General features: G+C 38.7%; 1 non-coding gene across 1 annotated transcript; it reads right to left on the reverse strand.

Annotated features, from left to right (window-relative positions):
- Window positions 1-300: 300 nt before the first annotated feature.
- On the reverse strand, window positions 301-407 carry LOC145044708 (small nucleolar RNA R71). The gene has a single exon (XR_013681653.1). It is a non-coding gene; the product is annotated as a small nucleolar RNA R71 (small nucleolar RNA).
- Window positions 408-22279: the final 21872 nt, after the last annotated feature.

Raw genomic sequence — 22279 nt, forward strand, 5'->3', positions numbered from 1 at the left:
ATTCCCGCTACCGCTACTTTTGAACTAAAGGGCCATATTCTCGCTCAACTCAAGGAGATCCCTTTTCACGGGAGAGATCACGAAGATGCCTATAAGCACTTGGATGAAGTAAATGATGTGGCAGATTACTTCAATGTACCCAATGTGCCTCGCGAGATCCAGCTTCTTCGCATGCTTCCTGTCACATTTAAGGGAGCTGCAAAAGATTGGTTAAAGTCACTCCCTCCCGAATCGGTCACCATATGGGCCAAGATGAAAGAAGAGTTCATTGACCATTTCTGCCCACCTTCCAAGATAGCCAAGCTAAAGAAAGCCATTGCCAAATTCGAGCAACAACCCGGAGAATCTCTTTATGAAGCTTGGGAAAGGTACAAGAGCCTACTTAGAAATTGCCCACACCATGACCTTAATAGCCAACAAGAGGTCTCCATCTTTTATGATGGAGTTAATGTCACCACAAGGCAACTACTCGATTCACAAGGCCCGCTCACCCGAAAGCCACCTCCGGAAATAAAGGAATTAATTGAAGAATTCTCCAAGCACTCTAGAGAATACCACAATCCGAGGAATGAAGTGAGTCGTGGAGCAGTAAACTCGGTGAACGATGGCATGGTGGCGGTAATAGCTAAACTCGATAGCCTAGACCGAAGAATGACGAAAATGGATCAAACGATCCATGCTATTAGGGTTGGATGCGAAAATTGTGGCGGCCCCCATCTTACCAAGGATTGTGATCGAGACGAAAATGGAAATAAAAAGGCTCAAGTATTCTATTCCAGTGGCGATAGATACGATGAAGATTGGAGGAAACCGAAGAAGGAATGGCTCCCATATGAAGAATATAAAAAGGCTAAGGAGGAGAAATACAAACAGAGGGAGAGGGGATTCTATCAAAAGGAAGAGCCGGTGATAGAAAAGAAGGCAAATTTAGAAGATATGCTCACAAGGTTCATAACCGCGTCCGAGAAAAGACACAATGATCACGATGTAGCAATGCAAGAAACCAGAAACATGTTGAGGAATCAGCAAGCTTCCATTCTCAACATTGAGAAACAACTAGGACAGCTTGCATATCAAGTGAATGAAAGAAGACCGGGCCAACTTCCGAGCAACACCGAGCCCAATCCAAGAATGGAGAACGTGAGCGTAATAACCTCCAGCAGTAAAGAAAAATGCACAGAAGCACTAAGGATCTCCAAGAAGAAAGAAGAAAAGGTAGAAGAATCGGAGCCAGCCAAACCCGACCCGACTCGCCGAGTCACTCCAATGGACTCGACGAGTCCAGGCGAAATTGAGAAACCCATCAGTTCTTCGAAACCTTATAAGCCTCCACTGCCATACCCAACCAAAGCCATGCCCGCAGAAAAAGTTGAAGCATACAGAACCTTCATGAATCATGTTAACGCTCTACAAGTTAATGTCCCATTTGTGGAAACAATACTTCAAACGCCTAAATACTTCAACTTGCTTAAGGGCCTTTTTGCTGCTAGGAAGGATTTGGTTGAAGTTGCAGCAGTCTTGATGAATGAGCTACCTAAAAAGAAGGGTGATCTTGGAAATATGGTGATTCCGTGCCAATTTGATAATGAGATCTTCACCCGAGCATTAGCTGACTCGGGGGCAAGCATCAATATGATGCCTTTGTCATTCTTTAAGAAGTTGAATTTACCAGAACCAAAACCGGTGAAAATGAAGATCCATTTGGCGGACAAGACAATAATCCATCCAAAAGGCGTTTGTGAAGATCTCTTTATAAAAGTTGACAAGTTTATTTTCCCAGTAGACTTCGTGGTTGTTGATATGGAAGAAGACCCCGAAATTCCAATTATTTTGGGGAGATCCTTCTTGAACACCGTGTGTGCTTTAATTGATATAAGTGAGTCTACATTGACATTGAGAGTGGGTGATGAGGCTGTGAAGTTTAAAGCTATTCCAGAAATCAAGCAAGAAGAGGAAAAGACTGAAGAAGTCTCAATGATCCAATTGGATGATGAGATATTAGAACAAGAGCTTGCACGTTTGCTAAAAGAAGACCAAAGCAAGTTTGTGATACACTCTGAAGAAGAAGGAGATGTTAACAAGGACTTGGATGAATTAGAAAAGCTACTGGAAGGAGCCCACTCAGAAAAAACCTAAGATTTTATGGAATTCGTACTGACTCGCCGAGTCACTTTAATGGACTCGACGAGTCCAGTCGATTTGGGCAAACACTTGGCCGACTTAGATCTGCTTGTTACTAGTTCTTCACATACCTTGGATTTCAATAATATACAGGATTCTTTAGAAGAACAAACAGCAGAAAGAGGAAAGGAAAGGAAAGATCAATACGCCGATGTAGCATGTCTTGATACGGTTCATCTTGAAGATGGGTTAAGCACTGGAAACGACGCAGAGATAAAGAAAAGGAGGGAGGAAGCTGATCACCTATTCACCACTAAACCTAGAGCACGGACCATCATGGAATGTGAAGTAATTAAATTTAAAAATAAGGAGGTTCAAGAGAAGGTGAAAAAGAAGGGGGTAAAGAAGAAAAAGAGGAAAAGGCAAGCCCAAGTAGCTGAAGATGAGGCAATGAAAAGAAAAAGAGATGAATTAAAAAGGGCTTACAAGAAAAAGATCCACGCTTACAAGACCAAGTACAAATCACAAAAAGTTAGGCGTGCGTTCCCGATGCTCGAAGATGACAAAACGTAGATGGGAAGGAGTCTAGCTAATGACTCCTCAAAAAGAAGCGCTTGGCGGGAGGCAACCCGTTATATAGAGTTTGCTTTCTTTTACTTTTTAGTTTTCTTTTTACTTTTATTTTCCCTTCGTTTTTTGAATCTTAATCTTCCAAATCATCGGACATGTCTGCTTGAGAGAGTGCATAGGCTAAGTGTGGGGTGAAATGATTTACAATAAATAACAAAATTTTGAAAATTATGCATTTTTTTAAGCGACTCGCCGAGTCTGACCACGACTCGACGAGTGCACATGGATTTCAGAAAAGAATTGACTTCGCGACCAGACTCGCCGAGTCTGACCACGACTCGACGAGTCGATATTATTTACAGAAAAAAAATATTTCGAAATTACTTTTACATTGGGTAAGTAGGGCTTTAACCCTAAGAATCAATTTTCACAAACCACACTCGTCGGGTGCCGCTATTTTCATTCTCTCTCAAGCATTCATCATTCTTCTTCAAGTTCTTTCAAATTTCTCAAGCCCAATCCAAAAAGGTAACAAATTTCTTCTTGTTTTCTGTTAAGAACATGATTATAAGGCAATCCATGGTAGTAATTGCATGAAAAACCCATTTTTGAGAAGTTCTAAATTTCTAGGGTTTTGATTTTTCATGAATTAAGTTGTTTTGAATGCTTATTTTGGCCTTAATACATCAATATTAAGTGCTTAGACAAAACCCTTGACAGAATTTACAGGTTTTATGGTCCAATTTCATGCGACCCGTCGACTGACTCGTGCAGGTTGCGCGACTCGCCGAGTCGGGCCTGGACTCGGCGAGTCCAGTCGAGTTACAGATAGCAACAATATTTTTTTAATTATATTCTGTGTTTTCTGGGTTTTGTGTATTTGTTTTGCAGAAATCATGTTCAGAAGGGGACAAAGCTCAAGTGGCAACCAAGGGGAGTTTCCATGGCTAAACTTCCCGCAAATTGAGTCCGCTTCAACAATGAGGAAATGGAAGAAGAAGCTATCTGATATTAAGAAGAAGGAGGTTTATGTGCCAAACAGGATTGATTGGGAGTGGCTGCAAAGTGTTCGATATGAGGAGGAATTAGCTCCTTACCTTTTGAAGGAGTTCCAACATGAAGGCGAGACAATGGTCTGCGACGGGTGGAGCCGGGTCTTTCGTATATAAAAGCCGGTCTATTTAGAGCTTTGTTTGGAGTTTTTCTCCACGGTATCTTTTACCGGGGGAGTGGATGTGTATCACCCGACAAGCGTTAGTTTTTTCCTTGGGGGCGAGTATCGTCAATGCTCGGTGGTGGATCTTGCCTGTCGACTAGGGATCTACGATCAGCCCTTGGTTGCAACAAACATCTTTCGGGCCTTTTTGGCACAAACTCATATGGTGTTCCCTAATGGAGTTACAAGCACGGGCTGGTGGAATACCATTGGAAATAAAGTTTACATCCCAAAGTCTGCACAGGAAGGGAGCATCCGATCCCCAACTCACCACCTCATTCACCGCCTTATTTCCTCCACCATCAATCAAAGAAAAGATGATGACAAGGTTTCCAACCTTGACGTCTTCTACTTATGGAGCATAATTACACCTGGCGTCTTTTGCAACATTCCTTGGTGTTTAGCTTCATACCTCTCAGAGGGTGCGGTCAAAGATCGGAAAACCTCCCGTATTAATGGTGGGATGTTTGTCACCCGATTGGCTAACTCATTCGGGTTGATGAACTGCGGTGCATGGAACTTCATGACATTGATCCCTACACCTCTGTTCAATCCCATTCTTTTCCGAAGAGCACAGATAATTGAAGACTATGGTGGTGGCCATTATGCCATCCCGAATGATGACCCCGTTGTTGGTCTTGAAGCACCGGGAAGGAGGGTGAGATCACGAAGAGAGCGGGATGTGGAGGACGAGCCGCCAGTGATTCCGGTCGAGAATGAAGACGTACCAATGGATTGGTACAATGTGGAGATGAGGCGGATGCAGGATCAAATGGCGCGGGGGTTGAACTTTAGCAACCAATCTCATATACGACTTTTTGACCACTTCAATATCCCACATATTGATGGTGGAAATTACCCATTTATTCCATCTTGGGATGAGGTGATTGGTGCGAGACGAAGTGGAGCCGCCAATGATGATGAGGAGGACGAAGATTGATTTTTGTGTTTTAATCAAACAATTTTTATTTTCTGTTTTGTTTTTATTCTTATTTGGTGTGTATGACTTGTTTAAGATTTTATTGTGTTTAATGGTTGTTTGCTTTAGTTATTTTTCAGGATTGGATTAGGATTGCTTGCTTAGGATGGTTTAGAGTTATAGCAAACGGGTGTTATCACGAGTGAAAGCGAGTCAAGGAAGTGGAACTTTAACGTCAAAGTGTCGAGTCCGGTCCTAGGGGTATGAGCAATTGAGTCCGAACGTGAGGAAGAGTTAGAGAAGTTTTTAGAGGCTAAAACAGTTGCAAAATACCAAGTTTTTTTCGTTCAGTGGCCTACTCGTCGAGTGCACTTAGCTGACTCGACGAGTCGCCTTGTATTTTAATAAATTCTGAGAAGGCGCACTGGTACTCGACGAGTCCACCATATGACTCGACGAGTCGTTCATTTTTTATACCGAAGGACTGCTGATTTGATGCTGCTACTTGTACCACTTGCTCACTTATTCTTCCATATCCATTCTTGAAGATCTTACACCGATTTCCGCGTATTTGGAGCGACCCACACGAGACGAGACACCCAAGACATGGATGAGATTTTACCATGTCTAAAGTTGATTGAAGTTGGAGCTTAAATGAGAGTGATCAACCTATCCAATGCTATCCCAGGGGAGTTTGTTCCAATTCCCTCTTTATTTTCTTTTTATGTTTTTATGCATCATATGCAATAAGGGCATTGCATTACATAAGTGTGGGGTAGGGGGTTGGTAACATAATAGTCAATTTTAAAAAAAAATTTGCATACCAAAAGTATTATTTAGGACTTAATTAGAAAATTTTGGTAAAAAATTAGGATTCCATGTTAGGATTGTGTTGATAATTGCATGAAGACCCAAATGTTTAGTTGAGCCTATATACGTTCTAGTGCATTTGTGGCTTCCTTATTTCAGTGAAATCATGAGACAAAAACACGACCTTGCTCAGCCTGAGGGATGCAATATGTTTAGCAGTCTAAACCTGAAATGTATCCAGGAAATTTTTTATCATTAGCCAATAAAGGTTGAGATTGAGCGCCCTTGCTTAAGCATGTAGGGATTTGAGTGACAAAAGTGAGGTATACATGTAAAAAAAAAAGAGAATTACAAGAAAAATTGTAAGAATTTTGGAGCAAATGAAGTGAAGATCTAAAGATCAAAATTCCAAGAAATCCAAAAAGTTGAAGATACCAAAAGTCAATACAAGTTGGTGAATTTAAAGATATCAAAGATCAAATTATCAAGGAAGTGAAGAATTCAAAGAGCTCCATAGTGGTATCGAAAAGTTATAATTCTAGAATATGTATGCTTGGGTTGCTCAATTAAAAATACCTTGAGGGTAAAGAGGTTTTCTGAGGATGGATTTGGAGGGTTGCATAAAATGAGCATAGTTCGGGGTGAGTGGGCGAATGTTTATGAGGATTGTGAGTATTTGGAGTATGGGAGGTTCTTTAGGAAAAATTTTAGACACAAATGCATGCGTTGCGGTCTTGGCATAATGGCTGGGTTAGATTGGAGTTGTCATACATAATTTTAATGTGTTAAAATTCAGTTTTGCTTGGGGGCAAGCAAAAGACAAGTGTGGGGTATTTTGATATGTGCATATTTAGTGTGTATTAAGTATAGTTTTTATTCATATATTAGCTAAATTATCGCATATTATGGACAAAAGGTACTTAAAAGTGTTAAATTATGTTTTTCAGTCCAAAGATGAAGCTCGGAAGCAAAAGGAAGCAAGAGAAGCGGTTGGGAGCTCGAGAGTGGAATGAAGAAGAAAAACACCTAAAAAAGGCTTCTACTCGGTGAGTCTAGCCTGGACTCGGCGAGTCCGGTCGAGGAATCAGAAGGATAATGATTCGGAAGTCCAGATAGTTATCGCAATATGGGGAATGTGAGAGGGACTCGACGAGTCACCACTTGACCCGACGATTCGGATCGCTTATTTAAAGATAACTCCACAGATCGAGAGGGGAGAGTTCTAGGAAGTTTCAGAAGTGCTTTGCTGCGATTAAGAAGCCAGAAGAACCCTAGAAGTCGACAAAGAAAGCTAGAATTCAATTCCGGGAGTAATTAAGGCATAATTTCATCATTCTACTTATTCTTTTGTTATCTCAATATGATTAAGCAACTTGAACTTGTTTGTTTGCTGTTATTTACTTTAATTATGAACTAAAATCTTTAGACTTCTATTTGGGAATACAAAATTGACAATATGGTTTGATTAATTGGTAGGATTAATTCCAAGTTGGTGAATTTTTGTTATTTTAGCTTGCTAAAGAACCTTGTGCATGAATAATAATTAATTTTCTGTTAATAGGAAGATAATTGATTAGCATGAACATCTATTGATTATCAACCTCATATGATATGTGACCACTATACTATATGTCTAGGATTGATGAATATGAAACTAGAATTAATAAGAAAATTGAGTAAATTCATGTGCAAGCTTGTAAGATGACCATCAAACAAGAGGTTAATTAAGAATAATAAATTAATTAGCTATTGCAAGTCTAACTTAACCCGAATAATTAATCTAGTAAATATAATTAAATTAAGCAATTGTCCACTGTTTGAGTTAGTTTATTTGCTAAGGATTAGGGTAGTGAACATGAACCTAATCACTTGAATCGGTAACCAACGAAAGAATTAATCCATTGCACTATTACCTTGAAATCAACCATAGAGTTAACCGAGTTGAACTAAACAGAAGTTCCTTTCCAATTATTGAATCTAGTTAAATTGTTATTTTCTAGTCTTAAATTAGTTATAGTTAGTAAGTTTCTAGTCTTGTAAAACTAGAGAAAAACCCCTATTTCTTAATCAACTTAGATAGAATTAGTTTTTAATTTAATTTACCGTTCCCTGTGTTCGATACCCTGCTTATTTAGCTATACCACAATTGATAGGTTCACTGCCTTTTGTGTGTTAATTGATAATTAAAGTAGGATTAAAACTAAGTGAGTTTTACACACATCAACTTGTGTGGTCCATCTTCTATCGAAAGCATTGGCGGTAGCAAGTATATTCTTGTTATTATTGATGACTTTTCACGTTTTACATGGGTGTTCTTTTTGAAGCACAAATCTGAGGCAACTCTCAAGCTGAAGATGTTTATCAAGCAGGTTGAAGTGCAGATGAGGAAAGTCGTCCGCAACATCAGAAGCGACAATGGGCTGGAATTCAAAAATAAAGAATTTGAAGACTTTTTAGCAGAAAAAGGAACCAGTTACAACTTCTCAGCCCCCTACACCCCTTAACAAAACGGAATTGTCGAAAGATGAAACCGATCTTTATGTGAGGCGGCCCAAACCATGCTAAGTTTCGCTTCTTTACCATTATATTTCTGGGCTGATGCTATTTCTGCAGCATGTTTCATGCAAAACAGGTCCTATCTCAACAAGCGTTTCTCTCTTACTCCTTATGAGATCATCAACAACAGGAAGCCGAACGTTAAATTCTTCCATGTATTCGGCTCACGATGCTTCATTTTCAACTCTACAGAACATCGTAACAAGTTCGACGTTAAAGCTAATGAATGGATTTTTTTGGGATACTCTCTTACTTCAAAAGCATATCGGGTCTTAAATAAGCGTTCAAGGAAGATCGAAGAGACATATTATGTGACTTTCGATGACAGCTACATCAAAAGGATAAAGGCTACTGAAGAAGCAGTTGGAGAAATCTTCTCTCAAACAGGCCAAGTCACAGCCTCGATTGCAAATTTGTTTGAGAAGTTTGTGGAGTTATTCGATGAACCTGAGAAAGCTACTCTCTCGAAAGCCAAGGCAGCAGACAACAAAATCAACCATCTGAAGCAAATCGTTGAAGATGCCACTGAACGAATGGGTAAAGGAGAGCAAGTTCCAAACAAACCTCCTCAGCAAGGCGCTTCAGTTGAGGGGGAGAATCCGTCTTCTTCAAAACAACCAAGCTTACCATTTGAGGGGGAGCACTCTATTCCTGTAGCACCCGAAAGCTCTACTGCACCCGAAGGTACTGTAGCACCCGAAGGTACTGTAGCACCTGAAAGCTCAACACTGCCAGAGAGCTCTACACAGCCCGAGAGCACAACCACACCCGAAAGTCCTGTAGCACCAGAAACACCAGCCACACCGGAAAGCTCATCACTCGAGGGGGAGAATGCCGATATGTTTTATGATGAAGACAGTCAATCTGAATTAGAAGAGATGGTGAACGCTGAATTGGATCCATCCTATGATCCAAATTACCCTCCTCTTGTCAAATGGACTAGAGATCATCCTGTTTCACAGGTTGTGGGTAATGTCTCTGAAAAGGTGTTGACCCGATCTCAACTGAAGGCAAAGCAAACTTCTTTATTCTTAAAAGTAGAGTTCTGTATGTTTAACTCTTTTGTCTCAAAAGTTGAACCAAAGACAGTAAACACTGCATTTGATCACTCTGATTGGGTTCAAGCTATGCAAGACGAACTTAATGAGTTCGAAAGAAATAAATTTTGTCGTCTCATTCCAACTCCTCAAGATGCCTCAGTTGTTGGTCTCAAATGGGTCTTCAGAAATAAAATGGACAAGGAAGGCAATGTAATAAGAAACAAAGCTCTTCTAGTTGTGAAAGGATACTGCCGGGAAGAAGGAATTGATTACGAAGAGACTTTCGCTCCAGTTGCAAGGCTGGAATCTGTTCAAATATTTCTTGCCTATGCTGCACACAAAAACTTCGAGGTCTACCAAATGGATGTAAAATGCGCTTTTCTGAATGGAGAACTTGAAGAAACGGTTTACGTGGAGCAACCTCCTGGTTTTGTCAATGAAAAGTACCCAAACCACTGTTATATTCTGGACAAGGCAGTTTACGGTCTGAACAAGCACCTAGGGCCTGGTATGAAATGCTAACTAAGTTTTTAAAGATGTCCAAATTCAAACAAGGTTTGGTTGACCCAACCTTCTTTCGTAAGAAGGAAGGTAACCACCTTATGATTGTTCAAATCTATGTCTATGATATCATCTTTGGCTCAACGAATCCCAACTTAACAGCTAAATTCAGAAAGCTGATGGAGACTAAATTTGAAATGAGCTCAATGGGTCCGATTAACGTTTTCCTTGGTTTAAATATTAGACAGGGACCCGAAGGCATCTTTATCAACCAGGAAGCATACACCAAAACTCTTCTTGCTAAATTTGGCATGATGGGAGACTCAAAGGTCAAAGTTCCAATGGAATTCGGCACCAAACTCATACCCTCCTTGGAAAAACCGGCAGTTGATATTACGTTGTACCGCCAGATGATTGGGTCCTTAATGTACCTTACTGCTAGCAGGCCTGATATAATGTTTTCTGTATGTTATTGTGCTAGGTTTCAGGTGAATCCTCGTGAACCACATATGCTTGCAGTGAAAAATATACTCCGATATCTGAAACGAACCACCTCCCTCGGTCTATGGTATCCATCAAACTCAGGCTTCTTCGTTCAAGCCTTCTCAGATGCAGCCCTTGGAGGATGTGGTTTAGACAGGAAAAGCACCACAGGAGGCTGCTAATTCCTTGACGGGAAGTTGGTCAGCTGGCAGTCAAAAAAACAAACATGTGTTTCTCTTTCTACAGCTGAAGCAGAGTACATCGCAGCTGCCTCTTGTACATCTCAAGTCATTTGGATCCAAAGCCAGCTCCGTGATTATGGACTCAACATGAAAAAGATCCCACTATATTGCGATTCAGAAAGTGCAATTAGGATCTGTCATAACCCAGTGCAACACTCTAAGACCAAGCATATAGCACTGAGGTATCACTTTATTAAGGATCATGTGGAGGATGGAAATGTTGAAATTGACTTTGTTCGAACCACTGATCAACTGGCCGATATCTTCACCAAATCCCTACCTGAAACTTGTTTCAATAAAATCCTTCATGGTCTAGGAATGATGGAATCAGAGTTGGTACCAAAAACACCATCTCAAAGTTAAAAGTTGGAAGCGAAATGAACCGAATGCTCGGTCTATTTCAGGTTCGATTCACATGGGAACCGAAATGAACCGAACGCTTGGTCTATTTCGGGTTCGGTCCCATTGCACATGTTTTCTCTCAATCTCAAAAAGGTGTTGTCTATGGTTGTATACATATGTACAGTTGTTTTCCAAAAATCCAAAAATATTTTTTTTAGGAACCGAAATGAACCGAGCGTTCGGTCCATTTCGGGTTCGGTTCAATTTTTTTTTGTTTTTTCTTGTTTTTGTTTTGTTTGGTTTTTCTCTTTTCAAAAATTTCAAATCTCCAAAAATATTTTCTTTCTTTTACTTCTATTCTTGTTTAAATATCGATGGGGCAGGTATCACTCTCACACTTTATACTAGTTAAGCGTCCTTAGAAGCATGCTGCTGCATGTTGTCCAAAGCCTCAACTGATTTTGAATAAAGCCTTAATGACTAGGTATATACAAACCTTGTCTTCCCAATTAGGCTGCTACATTTATTCTAATCATGAGCTACCTTACTCTTTTCTCATATGGGTTAAGAGTTTACTGCTTGGTCACTATTTTTAGTAGAGGTACATTGGTTTCTTTTCACCACCTCAAATATTTTTCTCCATCATATTTCGGTCCCATATCGTAACCCTCGAGACTCTCAGAAATAACCACTGAGGTTTATGGTTACACAATCTATGTGTTTATGATCTTAGCCTCGTTTCACTACGTGCTAAGTGAAACCCTAAATTCAATACCTAACATGAATTGACGGTAAACAATTACATTTGTAGTTGTATCATGAAATCTCTTTCCTTTGTGTGATTCTTATGAAATTGTTAATCACCATCACAGTTCTTCCCTTTAGAATCCAATATTAATCTTTTGAGATTTCACAAACAAACATCTCCAACAAGTCACTATACATATATCCCAACCTACTTGTTCAACAGACCACATCGGTCTCACAAGTACTTCATTTGGTCTCGATCTTATGTCAAGGTCCGGGATTCTAAACTGAAGCGAAAGCCACCCTTTTAAGCCTTATCAAAAGATGCCTTTCAACACTTCTTAACGAGTGATTGATCGTAATTCAACGGGAATCCAAACAGACACTTTAAAGTCTTTCTTGACTTTGAAGGAAGAGATTCGTGCCCGGGATCCACTGTTTTGTGTCTACATTGACATCACATATCCCTACATAGATGTTGTTTTATTTCTTTATCATTTGTCACTCTATGCACGAAAATCATTGATTTTCCAAAAGTCTGGTTCGGTTCTGTCCTTATCTCTTGTTTGGATGACAGCTATTTAACAGATAAGGTGCTGACTCAGCCGATAGAGTAATGGGTTTAATAGTGATTTGACGGGCGCGCGTGCAAAAATGAACAATATTCTCTCTCATGCGTAATCATCGGGGATGCTAACTATCAATTTTCAATCACATGAAGCGCTGTTCCGAGTTCCGAGAAGATTTGGGGGCGAATTTTTCTCTCTCATCCACAACTGATATAAAGGGTTTAACCCCAGCCATTTCTTCTCTTCATCGCACTCCTAAAACCTCACAGAAATTTTTTTTGCTACTGTTTCTCTTCTTCCTTTAAGCAATCAACAATGGCAGATTCCTCCTCCGTCCATGAAACCTCTTCCCGCTCAACCATTCTTCCCATCCGACCACAACAAAGCCTTGTCATAGATCTCAATCCAATATCCTATGATGCATTTATGTATCCGATAGTGGAGTGTCTCAAATACTCTCCACTCATTCTTGCTCTATCAAAGGTTGAAATCGTTCTAATGGAGTGCCTTTCACAGATTTTCTCCACCGCCCACTACGACAAATCAGTTGATCGGATCTACTTCGACATTCTGGACAACAAATCCTCTATCTCCAAGCAGTGCTTCTGTTGGCTTCTAGGGTTTGAACCTGGCGAATCGAGGGTTAACCCTAATTCAATCACCATGAGTCAACTCTTTTCCATGTTTTATAACATGGGATACATAGAAATCCTTACGACGATGTCTAAATTCAAGAAGTCGTGCATTCCTCCTCAATGGAACAGATTTTTCACAATCCTCTTCAAGGGTTTATCTGAACGAAGTGCAGGTTCTGACGGGGCCAGTCGATTCTTCATGACTATTCTTTATGGTCTGTATACTGGAATCAATCTTGATTATGGTTCGATTTTGTGGCAACAGTTGATCCAAAGCCTTGGCTCCTCCTCTCGGCATACTGAAATATCTTATGCCATGTTTTGGATGATCGTCACCAAATGGGCCATGGACAAATATCATGTCCCTACAGTGGCCAACTCTCCTTTCTCCTCTATTGGTGTGTTTCATACCACCAAGATTATTGTGACTGATTCCTCCAAATTTATTTTTGTTGGATCCATTCCAGAGTCCATGTCCGTCGGTGTATCCAAGGAGAGCAGGATCTTCAAAGCTTGCAAGGAGTATCCTCCTTCGGGACCGAGGGAGTTGACCCATGATATGATTCAGTCCATTAACGACGCAGACAAACCGGCCACAAGGGGGAAGAAACTAGAGAAGGGGAAAATAAAGAAGGCTGCAAAAGGGGCGAAAGATCCTACCCCTAAGAAGGGAAAGTTGTCAAAAGCGGCCCAATCTCCTCCATTGAAGAAGAAGAAAACACAACCGAAACGTAAACTGGTTCTTGCTTCTTCGAGTGATTCCGAAGCTGAAAGTTCAGACTCTGAAGAGTCGATCCGAGGCGACTCTCCTCCCCTCTCTCCCATTCATGAGGTACCTATTGTCACTGAACCTATCTCTTCTCCTCCTATTACCACATCTACTTCCATTCCCACCATAACCTCCTCTATTTCTATTCCCCCCATAACTACCTCTACTACCATTCCACCCACAACTATTCCTATACCACCACCCATTTTCTCCGACGCCACTACAACCACCACTGAAGTTCGAACCAACGTATCTGATACGGGGGCTCATATTTCAACACCAGAACATACCCCAACACCCAAACCCACTTCAGCACCCGAACCCACTTCCATTACTGAACCATCCGCTACACCCTTATCTCCCACTCACTCTGCTAAAATCGAAACCTTTCTGGGAGGGGAGGATATGACCTTTGACTCCATCTACTACAGCCCCTACCAAGTTCAAAGTGATGATGATGATGATGCTCCTGTCACCAAAAAGCACATCAGGGAACTCCACTAGAAGATTGATAATCTCGTGGCTTCCTCCTCCACCTCAAAATCTCACATCTCGGAAGCCGCCATTAAGGGGATGGTGGAAACTTTCACCAAAGCACATGAAGCCTCAATTAGCTCCGCTGCTGCTGCTATTGACAACTCTACAAAGGCTTGTGCTGCTGCGACCGAAAAAGTCGAAAAACTATTTGAAGATGCTAACATTTTTCTGGAGTCTTTGCAGGGGGCATCCAAAACTAATACCAAGAAAATCCGCACTGTTGTGGAGAAGCTGGTCACTTCACTAGAAACAGAAAAACAACACTTTGCCAGCTTCCGTCAAACCCTCAAAGAAGACAATCAGTCCTTTCAGTCTTCGGTTGCAGATCGTCTACTCAGCTTCCAAGAAACTCTTGCCGCAGACTCTACTGCAAAGGATGAGCTTGCTCGTAAAACTTCTGAGCTCCATCTTGCAAGTCATCAGCTCTCCAAAGCAGAGAAGAAGATCGATTATCTTCGGGCTGAGAAAGCTGTGGTTAATAGTTGTGTTTCGGATGTTCACGGGGCTCTTTCCAACATCATTGAAGCCCATGATCCGATTCTTAACTACTCGGTGAGGCGCACTCTTGCAGAGAAGGTTGCTCCCGCCCTTTCCTTGCTTAGCTGCATTGAAGGGATTCCTGAGCATGAGGAACATTCGAAACAAGGGGGAGAAACAAAGGCCACAACTCAATCACAACCACCTCCGATTCCCAAAGCTCAATCACTCCCAGTTTCTTCACTAGTTCCTCCGAGAGCACCCAAACCAACAACTGTTCCTGCATCAGGTTTGAGTGCTCAAAGCAAAGACAAACAAATAATCAATGATAGTGATGAAAGTGAGGACCAAGAACCGATTGCCAGCATTCTGAAGAAAAAGGCCAGGGAGAAGGAGCTTGATGAAAATGCTCGTATTACCAGAGAGGCTGAAGCCAAAGAGAGGAAGGTAAAGGAGGCTCATGATCTCCTTGAAAGCAGAAAAACTCTGTTTCCTCCTTGGACTCTTGAAGAGCTTGTTAAAGAAGATATCGAGTCCCCCAGCACTCTTTGGCTTGAACCTGTGATCTCCTGAGACCAGGTCAATTCGGTGGATTCCCAATTTGACATGCCCTTGACCAGAAAAGCTTTTATCTTCCATGCATTCGCCCACATAGCTGAAGTCTCTCATCCTCACCCGAAGGTTGATAGGGAGCTTATAGACTTCTATCTGAGGACAGCTCAACCTCAGTATCAGACGTGGAGCGCACAGAAGATTATCAATGTTCGGGTCCTCAAACCCGTTCGGGAGGGTAACTTCACCAATGTCAGATTCAAGGTATTGAGAGGATCCGACAAAACCTAGTATTCCATCTCTCTAGCCGATCTTCCCAACTTAAATCCTCATGACTGGATAATCCTGCACAGCATTCTTCTCGTCAATGAAATGGAATATGGTCCGATCATAGATCATTTCAAGATGATGTTGGTGTGCTATATTTTGGAGATTGCCAAGTTGGATCAAGAAGTTGCAAATGTTCTTAGAAGGAAGCCTACTATCACTCCAGTCGGTTCTGCAAGTGATTTAAATAGAATGCAGATGGGAAAGATTGATCCAAAACGAAACTCAGTCATGTTCACCAGGGCAGAAGGTCAGAAATGCTTATTTGCTTTGGGTGACAAACATCTTTACACCACTTCCTGCTTGGAGCATGTTATGGGAATCATTAATCGGTGCAAGCAGAATTCGGAGAGTGATAAGAAATACTTCAACGAGAGGATCAATTGGTATATTCACTTCCGACAAACACTTCTAGCTATTATTCCATGTCTGTTCAAGACCGTGAAGAAAGCCGGTGTCGCAGGTGCAAGCAAGCCGAAGTGAGGTCTCACCCCAATTGACGCAAAGGGGGAGATTGTTGGGTATATGCTGTTGCATCTTGGGCTTGTCTCTTAGCCCTATTTTGTATCCGGTATGGGCCTGTCCATCTGTGATTTGTTTGTTAGGGTTTCAGTATTAATACATGCTTGCATGCATCTTTTCAGTAAGTTTTTGAATAGATTTCACGTCTTGTTTTTGAAGATATCTTTTGTAACCCTAGAATCCTCTACAGCGGAAGTTCTTAATCGAGCTCTGCTGAGGATTGAGTAATCTAATCATTCGACTCATTCAGATCCATACTTTTGTTTTATCACATTGTTTTTACGTTCATTATTTACCTGTTACAAAGATCTAATCGATCAAAGAGTTTTTATAACTCATCAATTTTTAACTATTTTTTCATTGAGGCATTTTATCAAACACATGAAGGCCATGACAGAATGTTGTTTCAAGAAATTACCTATGATCAGATTAAGCATATCATGCAGGCTAGCGCCAAGTTCCTTTGGCATGGCTTCTAACAAGGGTATTAATGGACGAAACTGTGACCCATTGAAACATGTAGTTGCAAAGGAGACAGATACTGTTAACCACATATGTTAATGGTGGAAAAAGAAAATTTTGATCAGTTGAAACACACACACACACACACCTGAGTTGGCCAAAACTATGAGAATATCAACTATGCATTTTATCAAACACGTGGTGTGCTTCTTCAGTTTCTTCAAAAAAAAAATTAGTGATAGTCTTACCAATTCAGTTTCTTGAATTCAAGAAACAACCCCAAACAACCATGAGTTATATCCCATCCATTATTATAAAATTTTTCAGGAAAACCCAAACATCCAAATTTACATGGATTCAAATCAAAATAAGATGAAGAAGAAGATCACCTGTTGGCCATGGATGCAACACCACCACCTCCTTTCCGAACAATCTATCCTCCAACCTTTCTTTTCCTTCCGTCGATCCTTGCTGGGAAATCGTTCCCACCTGATGTCGCTGAAGTCCTGATTTGATTGAAACGATTCATCAAAAATGGAAGCTAGCAAGTAAAGATTGTGGAGGGGGAGGAGCTATTTCGATTGGCGAAAGGATGCAAAGAGGAACACAAGCCCTAGGTTGAAACAGATTGATCGTTCAGTGCAGACGATCGTCGTTGGAGGAGGCATATGTGATATGTTGTATAAGGTTATTAGGTCAAATATATTTACTTTATTTCCATAATTGTAGGATTTCAATTAAATGATTTCCTTAATAAAAAGTACAAAAGGTCCAAAATACCCTTTATTTATTTAATTAATTATTAATTATTTCTTGAATTCTCATTGGTGCATTTAGGCACACAATATTTATTGAAAACATTTGAACCTAACTATATATATATATATATATATATATATATATATATATATATATATATATATATATATATATATATATATATATATATATATATATATATATAGGTGAGTTCAATTGAAAAAATAAAAAAGGTTAAGAATGGAGGAATCATTCTCAACCACTCATTCAATCTAAGCATAAAAAGACACGGTAGCAAACTTGTAAATATGTTAATAACCTTAAATCTCAAATACGTAACTATAGAGAATTCGATAATAGTTCGTTCATCATCAAAAATTTTCCTCCAACCTTCAATAATCATCCAGATTTATTCAACTAAACCTGAATTTCTTCGCTGTTCATTAAATTGGAATCGGAGTTCTGGACTCGCAGTCACAGTCGACATTGAAGGACTCAGAATAGGTACTCACAGGTTCCCAATCGGATTTTCGGAAATCCAAAATCAAAATAAGTATCTAAAGTCGAAATCGGAAGTATATGATGATTTGAAATTGATAACTTGATGTTTTTAACATTTTTAAAATAGTTAACTTGTAAGCACTCAAACTGTTTGATAAAATGCATAAACTAACTTACCACGTTATATTCACATATGAATATGTTTTCTCACCTGAATCAGTATATGATTATTAAAAACACATAATAAAATATGCAAGTATGTATGTTATTCATATGTGAATAACATATAAAAATTATATATATTTGTTAAAATACCTTCAAATAGTCATAAGTGAATATATTCACAAGTGAATATACCTTGTAATATTCATATGTGAATATACTGTGTAATATTCATAATTGAATATATCATCTAATATTCACAAGTGAATATACTATGTAATATTCACATGTGATATACCATGTAATACTATGTAATATTCACATATGAAATATCATTTATTACTCATAACTGAATATACCATCTAATATTCACAAGTGAATATACTATGTTAATATTCACAAGTGAATGCATCATCCAATATTAAAATATGAATATACCATGTTTATTATATACTATATTCATCTATGAATGATACTTAAATTTTTAAAAAAAAATCATACTTTTTATTCATAAGTGAATAACGAATATACTGTAATAAAACCTGATGCATTTTTATTCACTTAAAAATAACGATAGCTGAAAATAAAAAAAAATATTTTATCTTAAAACTATATCAATATGGAAGTCTATTTGTAGAAAATAAAAAATCAAGAATTTTGGTATATTTAAAATCATTTTTTTTTTTGATAAAAATAGCTTCTATAAATTAAAAAAAAAAAAAAAAAAACGAAAAAAACTATGTTTTTGTATATATTAATGTAATGATTAACATAGTTTAAGAAAATATGTTTTGCTGGAAAACACATGTCTATTCATTTCTCATTTCCGCTGGTACAACGAAGGCTTTTGTGACAAAAATAAACGAGTGACTGACAATGATTCCCTCATTCTCAACTTTTGTTTTCTCAATTGAATCCTCCCCTATATATATATATATATATATATATATATATATATATATATATATATATATATATATAGAGAGAGAGAGAGAGAGAGAGAGAGACAGGTTATATGAAAAAAATCCTAAAAAAACCTCTAAAAATCATAAAAATATATAAAAAAATACTTAGAGATCACAAAACTTTTTTTGGGTTTATATATGAAAAAATCACAAACGGTTTTTATAGCAGAAAAGAAAATAAAAATCAAATTTTTTTCTTTATTTTTTGGTTTTTTTATTCAAAAAAAATTTCAGCGAATTTGAAGAAAAAACTGCGAGTTTTTCATTTATAAAGTCAAAAAAAAAAAGTTTTGTGATCTTCAAGTACTTTTTTATGCATTTTTATGATTTTTAGATTTTTTTTTGGGTTTTTTTTTTTCCAAGAACCTAAACCTATATATATATATATATATATATATATATATATATATATATATATATATATATATATATATATATATATATATATATATATATATATATGCAAAACTAAAAACCGCACCATCGGTTTTTGTTTTTGTTTCAGTTTCTATGTGGTTATTTCGGTTTTTTTTTCTCAGTTTGCAGTTCGGTTTTCGCTCACCCTATTATATTTCAAGAGAAATTGAATAATTCAACCACAATTTGTGTTCTAGTTAACAAAAGTAACAGGTTTTTATTTATTTATTTATTTAAAGTAACCATTTATAAGGTCACACTTTCTAATATGATAAGTTAATCACACAACATGCTAATATATCAGTGTCAACGTCTACTGCATCTATAGCGCTAGCGTATCAAGCTTATCAATGTCAACTTATAATACAGTTGTACGATTGTAATCTTTTGTATATTAGGTAATGATATAGATAAGTATAGAATATATCACAGATTCGATTCCTTTATGATAAGATCAGTTCTCAGTATAGATTAGACACAATCTCGTGAATCATGGGATATATATATATATATATATATATATATATATATATATATATATATATATATATATATATATATGTATAGATTAGTATATATACAACATTAGGGCAAACCCTAATGTTGTGATCGTGGCTTTGTATCAATCGTCTTTGTGACAAACACGTCTTCTTGGTGAGGACAAAACCTCTTTCCTGGTGAAAGAACAATTTAAAGAACTCTTTGTGACTTTCAATTTTGTTGTTTATCTTTCTTTGTTTAAGTTTCTTTTTAGTCTTTAAAGTTTAACTGTATCCGATCGATACAAACCTTTATCACTTGGTCCGGAATTGGTTCTTTCAAACTAGAAATTGACCTAAGCCTAATATTGTAGCTTATTAGTGTGTGTGTGTATGTGTGTGTGTGTGTGTATATATATATATATATATATATATATATATATATATATATATATATATATATGATGAGTTTAAAACAAACTTAAAGATCGATTAGATCTATGAAACAGGTAGATAAATGACTAGATAAACAATTAAGAACAAGCTAATGAATCAAAAAGTATCGAATGATTCAATAAAACAATCCTCAGAAGAGCTCGATAAAGAACATCAACTGTAGAGGATTTTAGGGTTTACAATATTCAATGAGAGTGACGACCGTTACTATACGCATACATGCATGCATATATTTATAATGAAACCCTAACAGTTTTTCTAAGAAAAAGAAGGCTAATCTAGTTAAACACAGATTGACAAGCCCAATCCGGTTGTAAAACAAAAGGGCCCAAGACGCAACACAATTATCCTCAACAATCTCCCCCTTTGCGTCTTTGGCACATAATCTTCATTCTCGTTTAACAGCAGAAGGCTTCTTTACCGTCTCAAAAATCCTCGGTATAATAGCCAGAATGTGATGCCTGAAGGTGATATACCAACGAAGCATATAAGTGAAGTTCTTCTTGTCTGCTGTGGAGTTCTGCTTGCATCGGTGAATGATATTTATAATATGCTCCAGACAATCTGTTGAAAACAGATGTTTGTCTACCAAAGCAAACAGAAACTTATGCTTGTCGCCTCTTGTGAACATGACCGTCAGATTGGAAGAGTCAATTTGCCCTAACTTCATTTTATGAACGTCTCATGTCTTGGAAGTAGGCTTGACGGTCGGTTTCTTGTTCATTATCTTTGCTATTTCCTGATCCATAGTGGCGAGCTCATGGATGTAGGAAGCCAACATTCTTTTGAGATGTTTCAGAATCGGTTCATACTCTCTATGATTGGAGAGAAGAATGTTGTATAGCAGAATCTAATCATGCGGATTCAGACTGGGAAGATCTGCCAGAGAAATGAGATGTTCTGTGTTGGCCGTTCCTCTGTTGATTTTGAAGTTAACGTTCACAAATTTCCCAGCTTGTGTTGGTTTCAGTACCTTGACTTTAATTATCTTCTGTGCACTCCATGTCAAGTACTGCGGTTGACCATACTTCAAATAGAAATCTATTAGTTCTCTATCAACCTTCAAGTTTGGATGAGGGATATCGGCAGTGACATCAAAGCAATGAAAAGTAAAAGCTTTTCGCGTGATTGGCATGTCAAACTGCGAGTCTTTGGTATTTTCACACTCGAAAGATGCAATCGGTTCCAACCAATATATGGAGGGAAACTCAATCGCTTGATTGATGAGTGTGTCTCTATCCCATTCTGGGAACAGAGTCTTCTTGGCTTGTATAGCATCCTCATCCTCCTTGATCTTTCTTTCTCTAGCCTTGACCTCTCGAGCTATTTTGAGAGTTTCATCCAGCTCTTTGTCCCTTTTCTTTCGTTGAAGAGCTTCAGTGTTTGATCTGTATCTGACTCGCTCTCAACCAGGAACTGTTTTCCAGAACCCGAAGCTACATTAACCTTCGGTTCTGTCTTTGATAAACCTTCCTCTCCCCCTTGTCGCGGAAGAACAAGCTTCTCCGAGACACCCTTCATTTCGCTCAAGATGTTAATCGCAGGAAGGAGTTTAGCCTGGAGATGTTGTCTGATAGTAAGGGTGAGGAAGGGATCATGAGTGTCAAGAACATTTGTCAGCATATTCTTGACATCACCAGCGCAACCTTGAAGAACTGCCCGCTGAGTTTTCAGCAAAGATATTTCTTGTTGTGCCTGGGCCAGTTGTATCTTCTGAAGGTCGATAGTTGCCTGATGCTTGACAAGATATCCTTTAAGGTGCTCTCTGCTGCTAGAGAAGCAAAACGTGAATCCAAAGATCGGAGAAAAGAGGTGGATTCAGTTTTGAGGTCAGCATGTAGAGCCTCAAACTTGGAGGTTTCACCCTGAAGGGTAGCCGAGAAGGAGTCGACGGACGTCTGAAACTTGGCCGCACTGGAATCAGCATGTGCTTTGAGAGAATCAAGAAAGATATGAGTTGTGTGAACAACCTCAGAAACTTCCTTTGTGGCTTTGGAGCATGAAGCAGCTGAATTGTCGATGGTATCAGTGGAACGATCCAGAGCGTCAGTATACGTCTTGATCGCAGACTCAATGAAGGCTTTTAGTACGACACCCCCGTAGGCTTTATTATCAGCCAACAGACTATCGAGTTTGTCGTGAA

The sequence above is a fragment of the Lactuca saligna genome, chromosome 4, assembly GCF_052625555.1.
Source record: "Lactuca saligna cultivar CGN05327 chromosome 4, ASM5262555v1, whole genome shotgun sequence".
NCBI lineage: Eukaryota > Viridiplantae > Streptophyta > Magnoliopsida > Asterales > Asteraceae > Lactuca > Lactuca saligna.